Source organism: Alosa sapidissima, chromosome 19, assembly GCF_018492685.1.
Source record: "Alosa sapidissima isolate fAloSap1 chromosome 19, fAloSap1.pri, whole genome shotgun sequence".
Classification (NCBI taxonomy): domain Eukaryota; kingdom Metazoa; phylum Chordata; class Actinopteri; order Clupeiformes; family Clupeidae; genus Alosa; species Alosa sapidissima.
The window spans coordinates 22348611-22358610 of record NC_055975.1 but is presented as its reverse complement, the minus strand read 5'-3'; the positions used below and the strand labels follow the sequence as shown (position 1 = coordinate 22358610).

The 10000-nt window shown below is 46.8% G+C and overlaps 1 protein-coding gene across 4 annotated transcripts in view; it reads left to right on the top strand.

The window, feature by feature from the left end:
* Nucleotides 1-10000, top strand: part of daam1a (dishevelled associated activator of morphogenesis 1a) — a 69577-nt gene that overhangs the window by 8998 nt on the left and 50579 nt on the right. For 2 of the 4 annotated variants that reach the window (XM_042072420.1, XM_042072416.1), the window contains exon 1: nt 7226-8035. The exons of the other annotated variants lie outside the window; for them this stretch is intronic. The gene's annotated coding sequence lies outside the window, so the exon portion shown is untranslated. Of the gene's footprint in view, nt 1-7225; nt 8036-10000 lie in introns of those variants that run through there. 4 annotated transcript variants of the gene reach the window in all.

The following is a 10000-nucleotide window of genomic DNA, read 5'->3' as shown; positions in this document are numbered from 1 at the left end:
TGTGTGTGTGTGTGTGTGTGTGTGTGTGTGTGTGTGTGTGTGTGGCATAACCTCAAGCCACTCTGAATCACTCATCCGTCGATTAACACCCAGCTGATACATCAGTGGCATCATGTCAAATGGATAACAACCCATGGAACATGCCAACTCAACCTATGGCAGTATGGATGGTGATTCGCTATGGTAACTTGGAATGACGGATAATGTAGTGAACCCTGCAGCTCGGTTGAGCTGGCATAGAGGAGAATGTCCACTGTTAGAGGTTTCAGACACATGGCACCATGCGTCATATCTGCTTTGGAAAATGTGTGTGTGTGAATTCCTGTTTTGTTTGTATATTTATGCATATATTTATGTATGTATGTATGTACAAACTGTATGTGTATGTGTGTACGGTATGTATGGTTGTTTTTTGTTTGTGTAAGTGTGTTATGTAAACTGTTATGTGCATGGGGATGTGTCTGACGTTAGTGTTTCTTCCTAGTTGTATACACATGCAGGCTATTTCTCTGAATGTGTGGGTGTGTTGCGCGCGTCGTTGTGGGCGTTGTGCGACTCAGACGTACCAGCAGCTTGGTAAAGTTGGTCTGAGGTGTGTTCTGGGCCGGGCTCCTGAAAAGCAGCTCACACCTTTAATTGAGCTCTTGCCTGTCAAGACACGCCTAGATTGCAAAACCAGACTCACTGCCTTGACGTTATTTACCCTAAACTGATAGACAGATATCGGGCTGCACAAGAAGCTTAGGAGAGAAAATCATTTTCCTCTCTGAAAAAAAAAAACGGAATATGTCCGCCACGCAAATGGGCACCATAAAATGACCGCTCTAGTTTTTCTCGCTCGTATTTTCCTCTGTGATGGAGGATTATGGTGAGCCGATCTCGCTCAGAGTGTGTCGTCCATTTGTTGACATTAGGGAGGTCAGCTGTGATATAATCTGATAACTGTTGGCTGAAACCGCTCCTCTACACTGGAACGCACCAGTCTTCCACACAATCTATGTGGGATTCATTGATTCATTCATTAAACATATCTGATCGATCTGATTTCAATAAGCGCTCCTTTTGAAAATGTAATCTTATACTCACAAGTACCTGTTGTAACATAAGTTGCCTGCCAGATGGTAGCCCATTGGCTGGTGGTTCTTTTCATTCCTCATCAGACTCTTTTTAAAGCAACACCAAAGAGTTTTGTACCTTAAAATAATGTTTCCAAAAACGTTTCAGTGGTTCATCAACTCGTAACAGGGTGAACGGCACTTCTGCATTCGCTTCGCGGCCCTCTATCGGCTATAACCGCACTATGTAAGTTTGCCAGATCGGGTAGCGGATCTGTAGTTCGATGGAATGAGACATAAGAAACTACAAATTTGAATTGCTTCTGATGTCGCAATACATCATATTTTCATAAAATCATGCAACATACTCTACCTTGTCTATGGACATTGTTATTTGCAAAGCCAGTGCTGGATAAATAAATAGTGTGTGTGTGACAGAGGAAAAGTGCTTTGGTGTTGCTTTAAATTCACTTGTCCCTTTTCCATTGCCACCCTCACTTCATTACCAAGATTTGTCCGCCTCATGCAGTTCTAGTCTACCGTTGTGGTGTCTGCCTTTGGGTTTTTGTCCAGCTGTCTTTATGAAGTCATTGGAATTGCAAAAATAACACGTTTGACTCAGTTGAGCCAGTCGAGCAACAGTGTACGGTTTGAGAGGTGGAGAAAGAGTGTATGTTGCAGCTTTTGGGCAGTTGATTTATTTACTGAAGTTCAGATTCGGCTGACCGCAGCCACCCGGTTGAGCTGGCTAATGCTGCAAGTCACCAGCCCTCGCTCCAGTGGTCAGACGCTGGTATCCTGTTGTTTGGTTGCCAGGAGACGCTTGTCAGGTGTGGATGCTTCTCTCTCCAGCACAGAACACAGGCCCATATTCATAAGGCTTCAGGACTAAGTGGCTCTTCTAGGACCCATACAGTGCATCAGAAGTGTGATGCAGATACAAACAGTGAGTCATTCAAAGTAAAATAAACTCACTGGACCTGGAACCTGTTTAGTCAGTTAAAATCATGTAGACATGGTTAGCATCAAAATAAATCTGTTTATACATCAGCACGTCTCTTCGCATTTTGGGCAAAAAAACCTTTATTTGTCCTTGAAAACATTATTTGAACCCATGTGTTTTGCCCTTGGGAATCTCTTATGCTCTGAGTTGAAGGTGAAACATTTATGCTGATCACTAGTATCGTGGACAACTATAGCCTCTCTTTGTCAGGCTAGGGTTGAGCTTTGCTACGAGATTGCTCTCACTGGCCACTGTCCAGGCGGCAGAGCACTCTATGGTTCTTTGTGAAAAGCAAAACCTAGCCCTCGTGCTGGATGGGTGGAATTGCTGGCATGTGGTTTAAGTCATATTTGGACGACTTATTTATTTATTTCCCTCCATCAATGGGAGGCATTTATTTTTGAGGTTTTACCCTGCACATTTACTGCAGTGGTGTAATTTATGCGAATTAGACTCTGAACCGGCACAACGGGACTTTTTCTGCTTGTTCCTATTCTCAGGATGACTCACTGAAGAAACAGGATATCTTCAATTTTTTCTGGCACTGTCGTGGGAGCCTTTTATTGTTCGGCACATGTGGGTGTGTGGAGACCAGAGACTGTGTAAATGATACGTGTGAAGTGTGTGTCCACACAATGAAATATGACCTGTGTGTGAGTGTACGTGTGTATGTGTGTGTGCGACTGGACTTTCTTTTTTTTTTTTTACCAGCTGACCACAAGTCTAATTTAGGGCTTTATTTGAACAAGCGTTTATCTATATTAAGAGGATTCGGCCGAAGCGGACACATATAAATTGTTCCACTATGTAGTGTGTGACAGAAAGCATTTGTTGTGCTTGTTGCTAGGGATTATCCGAGCAAAGGTCAACCCTGAAAAACAAAGAGTGTGTTGGGAATAAAGAGAACTAACAAAACGTTAGCTGAAGTTAATAGTGTATTTGGCTACAACATTTCTGTTCTTTCATTTAGGTCCAGAAAGTAAAAACAGCAACTAAGAGAGAAACTCTCTGTATTCTCATCCTAGACAGTCCAAGTGTTAAACACACCCTAAAGCTAACGCCCCGGAAAGGAGTGACTCCTTGTACATACACACACACACACACACACACATACACACACACACACACACACACACACACACACACACACACACACACACACACACACACACACACACACACACACACACTGTGACTCTGGTGAAGGGAGGGTATGTTTTGTTACCGTTGGCACATGGTGCAGACTGCGCTGCATCAGAGCGATTAGACCACACCGAGCGATCCCCAGAGTGACAGCAGCCACTGACACAACGCAAACACAGCAGCATGACATGACTGGAAAACCATTGAGTGGAAAAAAAGGCCCGATGATTGCATTCCTCTCGCTCTGGCTCAATTATGCGTAAGTGACTCTGTCAGTGCGAGAGGTGAAATTGAGATCTTTTGTGGCATGCGATGCTGTGCATAGGCCAGGGGATTCACTGCACGGAGAGAGCAGAAAAAATCTACTGTGGAGGAACGTGCGGATGTCCTGTGATGTCCTGTGTGTTATCTGGTCAGTGCTCTGCAGCCGTTATCATTGCACGCTATCGCTATTTAGAGCGAATGAAGATAAAGACCGTCTGCGCTGCTGGGAGAACTGATGTCAGAGAGGAGTAGGGTGCGTCCTTTTCCGGGTCATAACCTGTTAATTATGGCTAGAAAGCAAAAACTGATCCTAGAACAGCTCAGCTGGGCTCTGCTGAGCCAAATGGAAAATGAGGTAAACTGTGTCCTCAACCTACCAGCTGCATCTATGTTACTTTCTGTCTCTCTCTTCCCTGTAATTGTGCAAGCCACTGCAGTTATCATACACGCGTACACTGCCAAATTATCCAAGATTTACCGGAGCCTCCTTGGCTCGCAGCTATGTTGGTGTAGTTGGAATCAATTCTTGACCAATGTCCTTACATTAAATCATATTCCACTCCCTGCTGTGTGTCACTTTCCATACAAAAATATAAATATGTGTGTGTGTGTGTGTGTGTGTGTGTGTGTGTGTGTGTGCATGTGTCTAAAAAAGAATATATAAATGCTAAATAAATCCACGTAAAAATGGCCATGTCACGGGGTGTGTAAAATATGGCTGTGGCGGGGTGGCTCACCGCGCCTGAGGTCTTCAGCCGCAACCTCTGAACCTTTTCCTCCCATCAGATGATGTTAGAGCTCAGATATGTCCCTGCGTAATTAGAGGGAGACGCTCTGATGCTGCCAGTTAGGGAAAGAATGCAGGGCCACAGACAGACAGACAGACAAACAGACAGAGAGAAAGAGAGAGAGACAGACAGACAGACACAAAGAGGTATCATGTGCATAAGATTCAGGAAAGCTGACTTAGTGCCGTGCTGAGGCCTCATGGTATTGAGCAGTTGTTGTATTGTGAGACGTTGTGGGAGGTAAGAGTGATGAGTTGATGAGGTAGAGTTGTTTTATAGGTGTTGATGTGGGTGTTGGTGCGGAGTTGGTGTTTATGCTGTGACGTTTGGCTGAAAGACAGATGTACTTTTAGAAACCCTCAGTGTGTGATGATTTCTTCTTGTTCCTGGCAGATGGAGAAGATCAGGGTTGTGGGTCACACGCACACACACACACAGACACACACACACACTGATTTGACAGACGTGCACATTATCGTTCAGGAGACCGTGACCATCCTTAAAAAAATGACCCGTGGCGACCTCCCGTGACCTCTCTTCTCAGATGGCTTTCCTCTGCCTCCTTTCTCTTCCTCTCGTTTCCTCTCCCTCTCTGTGTCTCTATTTCCTTCCCACTCTCACTTTCTCTTGCCCCTACTTCTCTCTCTTCCTCTGTCATGTTCTTTTATTCAATCTCCCGCTCTCTCTCTCCTTCCCTCTCACTTTCTCACTTGTTCTTTCTCTCCCCTTCTCACTTCTCTCTATCTTCCTCTCATCTTCTCTTTTACTATCTTCCTTTTTCTCTCCCTCTCTCTATCTCCCTCTCTCCCTCTCTCTCTCTATCTCTCCCTCTTTCTCTCTCTTCCCCCCCCCCCCCTCTCTTTTCTCTCTCCCTCTCCCTCTCTCTCTCTTTGGCTGTGAAAGGGCCAAGATCTCTCCCCCTGCTGACAGGGACAGAGCAGGGACGTCGCTGTGAAGAGAATAAGAAGGGAAGAAGGCCCTGACGGCAGAAACAGATGCTGCTGCCCCCCCCCCCCCACACACACACACACACACACACACATGCACACACACACACACACACACACACACACACACACACACACACACACACACACACACACCCTGAGCAGCGGACACGGCTCCAGTGTTCCAGACACCAGGATGGATCCACTCTGCTCTCGGCTCGCTCCGAAACCCGATCTGCTCTTGGAGCGAAAAGCTCTCATCACTGTCACCGCCGGACTCCCCCCACCGTCCCGGCGCCGCAATGTATTCTGGGAAAATTATAGGATGAGACCTGGTGCTGCGCTGCTTGTGTGCTTGTGGGCCAGCGAGGGATTGTGTGCGCATGAGCCAAGCGATGATGCAGCAGCGAAAAGATGGGAGACAGAGAGAGACTGACAGAGAAGGAAAGAAAGAGAAGAGAGGAAAGAGAGAGAGAGTGAGACAGAGAGAGAGAGAGAGAGTGACAAAGAGAGAACAAGACATTGGAACAGAGAGTGAGAAAGACGAACGAGAGAAGAGCCAATGCGAAAGCAGTGAAAGTGAGAAGAAAGCGGGACAGTGTCTGAGAAGGAGAGAGAGAGGAACAGATGGGGAAAGAGAGAGAGAGAGAGAGAGAGAGAGAGAGAGAGAGAGAGAGAAAGAAAGAATGGCATGCTTAAGATGGAAGATGGCATGCTTATCTTCTTCTGGGTTTGGTGATCTGAGTTATGGCTGTCTGTCATGGTGTGGCAGAGTTATGGTGTAAGTGAAGAACAGGTCTCAGTGGTGTGTGTCATGGCTCAGGACTCTCCCAATACTGCACTGGCATTGATGGATTCCTGAAAAGATGTATGTGTGTGTGTGTCTGTCTGTCACAACTGAGACATTCTGTACAGATGTGTATGTCACAAGAGGGTCATTATGTACAGACAGTGAGTGATAAAGAGCTGAATTTTTTCCTCTGGTCTCTCTCTCTCTCTCTCTCCTCTCTCTTTCTCTCTCTTTCTTTCTCTCTCTCTGTTTTCCAGTGATTTTTGTGCTCAAGATTCCCTATCATTTAAGAAATTCCATTAGTGCACCGTTCCACATTCATTAATTCCACTCCGTTCCCCACGTCAAGTGATTTCTTTCTAATTGCCGAAGGCTGAAGCGCTTTTTGTGAGTTGTGGTGTTAAAAGTGGGTAAAAAAAGTCTTCCTCTCTCGCTTTCTCTCTCTTGCTGTAGAGAAAAATGAAAATAATCTGTGAATATGGTGGTGCAGAGGGGGAAAAGGAGTGAGGGGGACCAGAGAGAGAGAGAGAGAGGGAGAGAGAGAGAGAGAGGGAGGGGGAGAGAGAGAGAGGGAGAGAGAGAGGGAGAGAGAGAGAGGGAGAGAGAGAGGGAGAGAGAGAGAGGGAAAGGGAGTGAGAGAGAGAGAGAGAGAGAGAGAGGGAGAGAGAGAGAGATAGAGTGGCCCAGATGTTACAGGTTTAATAACCCGAGCCCAGCTGTTGTGCTGTGCTCGCGTTTACAAACTTGGACTAATGGACAGAAGGTCTGGCATTAGGAAAAATCAACTGAAGAATCTGCCTTAGAGAAACAAGAGCCTAATACTCGTCTATGTGTGTGTGTGTGTGTGTGGGGGGGTATGTGTGTGTGTGTGTCATTATTTCTGTCTGACACACTGAGCTGTTCATCTATTCCCTCTTCTCTCTATCGGTGTGTCACTCACTTTTAGCCCAGTACAAGCTCACTTGGACGGTCTCGACCTTGCAATCCCAGCTTGTAAGCAGGATATAACTCATTTTCTCTCCTTTTCACAGTCTCTCTTTCTCTCTCTCTCTCCCTCACACACACACACACACACAAACACACAGCCTCGTGGACTTAACCTGACTGAACTGTGGTGAGTGATATGGGAGGAGACGAGCTCTACCCTCCCGTCCAATCACAGCTCCCCTCCCTAAGTGCGGAGGAGTGGCCAGTGCAGATGAGAGCCCCACAGCAGACCAACATCTGTGCATGAGCGTGCGGCCGAGTGTGTATGAGCTCAAGTGTGTGTGCAAGTGTATGCATAGAAGAGAGAGAGAGTGTGTGTGTGTGTATGTGTGTGTGTGTGTGTGTGCGAGAGAGAAAGAGAGAGCCTTTGCAAGGCCAGCCAGTCAGCTAGTCAGCCAGCCATCCCATGCTGTTGCGCTGCCCAGATTAAGTAGCTTGTGAGAAAGAGTCTTTGTGTGGCCGAGAGAGGAGTGACCAGCGGGGCTTATACGGTGCATAACCCCGACAACTTCACGGACAGCATGGAGCGAGTTGGGCAGGCACAGGACTAACTCGGATGTTTATCGAAGACAAGACGTTCTCCCTGGGCTTGGAAGGGCTGAAGCAGAAGCTAGGCAAAGAGGAAGGCGCGTGGGGAAGTCACTCCTGAAGTTCTGTTCTGGGTGTGTGTGTGTATATGTGTGTGTGTGTGTGTGCGCGTTCCACACAACCGTAAATGTGGCATCTCTGACAGATGTGGCCTATTTGGAGCCGTTCGGGAGAAAGAACGTCTCTCATCTCGTGGGTGCACTGAGCTCACCACGGAGGATGTAGAGACTCCAACGTTCATTTTTTCCCTCACTCTCTCACTATCCCTCTCTCTCTCTCTCTGTCCCTCTCTCATCTCTCTCTCTCTCACTCTCTCCCTGGCTTGTTTGTCATCTGGTGTACTCGAGCTCAAAAGAGCAGTCCTCTGGCTCGTAAAAGAATTAACGTCGGGGAACTGGATTCGTTTCTTTGGAGCAAAAAAACTAGAAATGTACTCGTGAAAAGGAGCAGCTGCTGAATGTTTTGAAAAGGTAAGAGCGCTGTGTGTGTGTGTGTGTGTGTGTGTGTGTGTGTGTTTTTTTCTTCTTCTTTCGCCAGCAGCGGAAAAGTTGCCGTTGGAAACGCTGCCAGAGGGACTCATAAAGGAAGAGTTCATTATTAATTTACCAGACGCTGATAAGCTGTTTCCTTCTCAGCGTATTTGGGTCGCTGTTGTCACAGCTGTGACGTGTTTCGTGTTGTATACTCATATATACAAATGGACAGCAGTGGGGTTTCTTGGCATGTAGTACGGTTAAGTGAGTCTACTGTTCGGAACTTAGGCATTACAGTGGGCTATAAATAAAGCAGAGAACATGCTGTCATGTTCTCCACACACTTGAGTCAACACCCCAAGAAAACTTGTTATGGACGGTCTGTTGTGCCGTGTGCTTGGGCCAGAACCTGTAGCTTCAAGCTTTAAGGGGTGTTTTCCCTCAGAAAATGGACTCCAGCGTAATAGCCGTGTGTGTGAATGCGTCGGAGTGCGGAGCGTGGAACTCAGGGAGGCATCAGCAGGGGAAAACTCTTATGAATGGAATGAGACTGGTGTGCATTTCTCCCCTGGGTGTGGAGAGAGAGAGAGAGGCTGGATGCCGCAACAGTGTGTGTGTGTGTGTGTGTGTGTGTGTGTGTGTGTGTGTGTGTGTATTTGTGTGTGTGTGTGTGTGTGTATGTGCATGCCGTCAACGTCTACCGTCCAGGTTGTTTACACTCCTGCTTAGCCAGTTCGAGCTGAGATAATTGATTATATCTGGATTTTACTCTTTCAGCTTTTTTCCTTTCCCCCTTCTCTCTGGATACATTTTCCTGAGCTCTGTTTCTATTTTTTTGGAGGGGCCCAGAGTGAGTTTGACCTAATTGTGCGGTCACAGTGTTTGCAGATTTTTTTGTCTCCTGGGAGCCCTGTTTGCACACAGGGACCAGTGTGTGTTTTCGTGAAAAAAAGGCCACATTTTGCGCGGCCAATAAGCAAGACAGTTGGGCAGTTGGCCTTTTTTGTGTTGTTGTTACTAGGACGTGTTCTCCTGTCCTGTCTTATTCTCTCACTAATTTGATTATTTATTCCACCAAGGCAAGACGTGCACTCTGATTGGCTGTGGCAGTAAACTGATCAGCATATCCATGCTGGTAATTGGAGTTGCCACAGTGATGTGGCCCCTCTGATTGTTCTCAAAATTCTCTAGTGTCCCGCCCCCATAGATGCCACTCAGTGACAGCCGCTTTGATTGACAGTTGGAGCCCCGCCTCAAAGCTTAGCATCTAAAAGGAGGGGAAAAAACTCATTACCCTACATGGGTGCGTGTGTGTGTGTGTGTGTGTGTGTGTGTGTGTGTGTGTGTGTGTGCGTGTGTGCGTGTGTGCAATCCCACCAACTCATCCCTGCAGGATTAGCACATGTAATGCAAGCCACTGAATCAGAAACTCCCATAGCAACAAGGCAGTGGGTGGAGAGGGTGGGCAGTGTGTGTTTGCATGTGTGTGTATGTGTGTGTGTGTGTGTGTGTGTGTGTGTGTGCGTGTGCGTGTGGTGCAGGGATATGTGACGGGAGGCAGAGGAGAAATAAAGTGACTGATGCTCCTTGTTTTACACGATGGCAGAGGAGCACAGCATGGCACAGCATTATAGTGGCTTGAAGCCGTAACTTGAAACAGTAACAAAACAGCCGTCACCATGTTATCTTTTCACCATTACCTTTACATTAGAGCGTGTAGTTAGGCTGGCAATCGTAAGATGATGTGCCCTTGGCCTTGGTCAAGGCACGTCATCTGCATTGTCTCAGTCCACCCAGCTGTAAAATAAGTAAGGATATATACTCTTTTGATCCCGTGAGGGAAATTTGGTCTCTGCATTTATCCCAATCCATGAAATAGTGAAACACACTCAGCACTCACACACTAATCCCGACTGCAACAACAGCGGCGCTCGGGGAGCAGTGAGGGGTTAGGTGCCTTGC